A 5,424-nucleotide genomic window follows, 5' to 3' on the forward strand; every position below is an offset into this window, starting at 1 on the left:
CAGATCCATACTTGCAGCTCAGGGTTAAGCATATATAGGTACTGCTCTAGGATAATCAGTTCACTGATCTCCTCCTTGGAATGCTTGTCTCGCTGGATCCACTTCTTGTAATGCAGCTTCAGTCTGATGTAGACCTCTCTGGGAGTTTCCCCAGGTCGAACATCTGTGGCTCTGAACCGCTGCCTGTACGTCTCTGTGTTTATCTTGTACTTTGACAAGATGGCTGTTCTCCAAAGCATGATAGTCCATAGCTACATAGGCACTACGAGCTTTCCCAGTTAGCAAGGGTATAAGCCGTATTGCAATCTGTCTTTGGCCACCTGTATACCCTAGTGTTCGTTCAAAGGTGGCAGGAAAATGCTCAATGTCACCCCCAATAACATAATGTGATCCTCTGCTCAACCCTACTAAAAACCTTTCTGTGTCTTAGTACACCCTGCAGGCTCATCCCACTTCTGACACCACTTGTGAGGATGGCAAGCAGTCAAACAGGAGGCCAACAACAGAAATAGGGTGAAAGATGAAAATTATTTTATTAAAGTGCAAAACAAAAACCACAACAAACAAAACAATAACAAAACTAAATAAGAAAATAAAGAAACCAGGCAATCACACAAATGTTTCCTTCGGTAGGATTGCGTAGGCTCTTCACTCAATCACAAGCTCTCCCTACTGATCCAAATGGAGGCCTAAAATAAGTTTACCCCTCTCAGACCGAACCATTCTTACCATTAAAATCAATTAACTAATAAGAAATATTAAAAGGTGTAATTTGTGATCCCACATATAAGACCTAAAAATACACAAAGACACGTTTAAAAAATACGTTTTACCCCACTACCAATACATCACAATTACATAGAACATTAAAACCAATTCCCCCTCTGAAATAAACCACTGTGAACTACACTTCCCACAAGGCATAAAAAGACCATGATCACTGCAACGCACTCATTTGCCCAAATGCTACAGAAACGATTCACCGTAAGTATAACTGGGATTTCCTTACTACAGAAAGTTTGAAATGAAATGTGGTATGATATAACTGGACATTAACCGTCCTGGAAATACAAATTAACGTGTGCACCAGTTAAAATACATATTTAACAGCTCGCTAACACGGTAAAATGTAAGGTTTCCATTTTAAAAAATCAAATCCTGCAGGGATCTCCCAAACAATTTTAACAAACATGAAACGGACAGGATATGGCGCATTTACAGTACATACGCTTTTTAAAAAGATGCGCGTTTCCCTCGCTTACTCTAAGCGAACTTTGGGGCGGAGAATTAAAAACCGAATTAGTTCTCGGCAGTCTAATTAGGTTGGATTATGTCTAACTGTCCACTAGATCCACCATAAACCGAGCATCAGAGCAGTGATACGACTCACAATGAGACAAGTCCCAGTGAACATGCCCAGGGCTTGGTGCGTGTGGGAATTTCCCGTCATTTACTCCGGATTTACTTCAGTTCTAGACTGCAGATGATACTTTGGTGATCGACATGATTGGCTGGACTGGACTGTGTTGAACAGTACATTGATTTATTGAGTTGTTGAAACTAATTTCTAATTGTACAAATGTTATGTCACTGATTGTGTCTACACTAATGAAATGTATCATTTTTGGAGCATCTATTTTGCTGTCATGTGTGCCATGGAATGGAATGTTCTGGTCCAATGCTTTTCAAACTCCTTACATTTGCAACCATGTCACTCATCACAGTTTCTTCAAACTGAGAACCAGCCTAAAAGTGGTCATTGACAATGACGTTACAGAAGACATGAAGAAGAAAGATTTATTCTGGAAGATAAGACAGTTTGCATTTGCCAGGGCTGCTTGCTTAATATCAAGTTATCGAGTTATCTTATCTATCAAGTTGAGGAGGACTCCATTCACGTGGCCTGCAAATGAGAAATTGAGTTTTGGTTGTAGCATGTCTGGCTGAAACCCTGTTTCCTGGTGCAAAGATATAGGTTACTGTAATCGCTACTTTACGAACATGAAGATTGTAGATTACATGTTGGAGAACCAGATGTACCTGACTGGTACAGTTAAGAACCGTGTCACCGAGGCACTAAAAAAGCTACCATATAATATATACTTCAAATTATAATTCAAATTCTAATATTTTAATTATATTAATTATATTATCTAAAATTTAAATAATAAAATTTTATATGACTAGTTGTCCTGATACGAGGACATCATTTTTTTCAAAGACATCTTCCTTTTCAAAGACATTGCTTAGTTTCCACAGTTATCAAGCCCTACTAGTTATAAATAGCAAGAAGAAATTAAAAATGCACACAAAAACATGATCTGGGTCTCAGGAGGGTATGGAAGGATCCCAAAGCGCTCTTTTTTTTTTTTTTTTTTTTTTTTTTTTTTAGAAGGGACTTAAAAATGCAGTTTTTAATGACTTTGGGAAAATTCTTGATAGGAGTGAGCCATTCACCATTTATTGTAAATCTGTTGCCAGGCAGTTGAAAACATTTTAAAAAACCCAGTGAGCAGAGTATCAAGACAGCAGGTAGACTGTTTAAAATGCCGCACTGTTTCTTCAAGATTTTTGCAGTCCAAAGCACTAAATTGTGACATAGTAACTCCTATGCAGTGATGGAGATGGCATAGCTTCATTGATTGACAGAGGTATTTATGGCCATTCTAATGTTTTTTACTTCATCATTGAAGAAAGATGCAAACTCATTACATTTTTGGCAGAAATGAGTTCAGGGGCTGACTGTGTTGGGGAATTTGTTAACCTGTCAACTGTGGCAAATAAAGTGTGAGTATTGTTGATGTTCCTGTTTGAGGAATAAGAGTGTCTAGCCTTACTTATTTCCTGGTTGTAAGTGCTAAGCCCCTGTTTGTAGATGTCATAATGAGTCTAAAGTTGTTTTTTTAAAAATCCAGTTGTCAGATTTATAGCCTATTGTATCTATCAAATTGCATCAAACTGACAGCTAAAATGGGGTGAAGGAGGAGGGCTGTTCAGGTGGTCACCTTTTTGTAGTCGTCCATTGTATTACATTATAAAAGCAAATATATAGAAAATATAACAACACAAAATTGGGTTTTACAAGGGTCCTTGCTATACAATGCCCCATTATCTGCTGATTTGAACTTCCTGAAGCTATTTAGGACCATTTTGGTTTACATCAAATCAGTTTGATGTGGCTTAATTTGGTGGATTGATTTGGCTTAAACTAACAAAAAAAAAAAAAAAAAAAAAAAAAGCTCACAGGCTAAATCTATAAGTAATTATACAAACTGCAGCCTATGTGTGTACTGATGGGACTGGACCTAGCTAGCTAGCTATATAGCTAGCTATTCATGATACAGCTAGGTAGCTTGCTAAGCAATAATATAAAACAATTGGGACACAGCATATAGATAGCCACCCACACAGGTAAAGGAGAAATGACTAAATTAGAGAATGGTACTTCATATTGGATTAAATTGCAATTATAAATGCATGTTGGAAATACAATATTGTTGGCTTACGTTTGTTTCACTGGTGAACGAGAAATGATGGATTTTCAATGTAATCAAGACCAAAAATGTGATGTGAGGAGTCCCTCATTCAAAGCATGTAAGTACTAATTTTAGGGTGCTGGAAATTTGTTGAATAACTATAGGCTAAATGGATTGTGAGACCAGATTCATTTATTTGACCCATATTGACTTCAGTACATAGTGTTCTGGACCCAAAATGATTTCTCAACAATTTTTTCTGCGAAAGTAATGTCTTCTGTGGTAAACACGTGAATTCCTGCTGTTCTTTGTTTTTAATATTCTTTTAAAATTGTTATTTTAGCTAAGTTGGCTTCTTTCAAGACTCAATTTTTACATGGGAAGTTCAACCTCAACAATCAATCTTAACGTCTGTATATCCTTTGAACACGTGCAAACGTATTCACCGTGCACTGCACTCCTACAATACAGATTAAAGTTCTCCCCACATCCTTATAAATGGTTTCATTGGGCAACAAGCATAATTGTACTCAATAAGACCTTCAACCTGCACTGCAAGATCAATACGCACTAAAACTTACCCTGGACCTCCCACTGCTCTGGTCCCAACTGATCAATTCAATCCAGCTGGCTGTACAAAAGATGACACAAGCTTGGCTGCACAACAAGGTTCCTGCAAAGTACTTACACACACGCAGGCACGCAAACATACACACACACACACGCACGCACGCACATGAGCATGCAGGCTGAGGCAGAAGGCTGAGGAGGGGATGGGGGTTCTTTGTCTTTTAATTAGCTAGCACTGGTTGAAAACCACATCCCCACATAGAGTATAGATGCAGTTACACAATCTGTTCTTTCTTCCTGTAAGAAGTGTGTTACTACAGTATGGTTTGAAGAATTCTCTTGGCAATGACAACCAACAGCAGACCAGCCCAAGTAAGTGGCTTAAATGTTAGGACGTAGTTTCCATTCAAGACAAAAGAATCAGAGACTAACAGACATCAATGAGTTTGGTGCTAACCAGCGTGGGGCAACAAGTCATGCTCAAACACAGGCATTTCAACCGAAAAGTGACTACAGGTAATTTTACAATAACATCACATGCAAAAAGTCGGTTTAATGGCAGTTATTACAGTACATCCCTTACTAAAAAAAATCATGTTAAAAAACACATGTGAATGCCAAACATGAAGAGTATGCATGGGATCTATAAGAATAATCCCACTTATAAATTGGAAATGGTACCCTATCTTATTTCAAGTCATGTTTTGTTTTCACGTGACAATTGTAGTTCACATTTGAAAAAGGCACACGTGAAAACATGGAATTACATTTTATTTCATGTCACTTTTTTGCATCTGGGAATTTTCCTCCATGTGAAAATGTCCAGTTCGCATATGACATTTTCTTTTCACGTGAATATTTTAATTCACAGGTTAAAATGCTATATTCAGATGTGAAATTGTGATTTTCACCCGGTGGTGTTCCCTCATGGCAAGAAGTCCAGACTTCTCTGGGCCTTTCTGTTTGGAGTATGCATGTTCACCCGTGTCCATACGGGTTTCCTCTGGGTGTGCTGGTTTCTTTTCGCAGTCCAAAGAGATGCATGCAGGCTAAATCGAAGAATCTAAATTACCCATAGGCATGAGTGTGTGAGTGAATGGTGTGTGTCCCCTGCGAAAGATTGGCGACCTGTCCAGGGTGTATTCCTGCCTCTCCCCCAATGCATGCTGTGATAGGCTCCAGCAACCCCCTACCCCCCCTCACTACCCTGCCCAGAAATTAGCGGGTATAGATAATGGATGGATTGATAGATGTGATTTTTCAGAAGGGATAGAGTATGTGTTGCAGTAGCATAGCAAATACAGAACCCAAAGGGAAAGAGACAAATGAAGGTGCCCTCTAAGATATTTGGCAGATATGTGTACCCATGGTGCACCCA

At 38.6% G+C, this 5,424-nt stretch overlaps 1 long non-coding RNA gene across 1 annotated transcript; it reads left to right on the forward strand.

Moving 5' to 3' along the window:
* The first annotated feature begins 926 nt into the window (after positions 1-926).
* Positions 927-2,821, forward strand: LOC135248132 (uncharacterized). Its single transcript, XR_010328368.1, has 3 exons — positions 927-984; positions 1,350-1,426; positions 1,725-2,821. It is a non-coding gene; the product is annotated as an uncharacterized LOC135248132 (long non-coding RNA).
* The last annotated feature ends 2,603 nt before the right edge of the window (positions 2,822-5,424 follow it).

This window comes from Anguilla rostrata, chromosome 2, assembly GCF_018555375.3.
Source record: "Anguilla rostrata isolate EN2019 chromosome 2, ASM1855537v3, whole genome shotgun sequence".
Classification (NCBI taxonomy): Eukaryota; Metazoa; Chordata; class Actinopteri; order Anguilliformes; family Anguillidae; genus Anguilla; species Anguilla rostrata.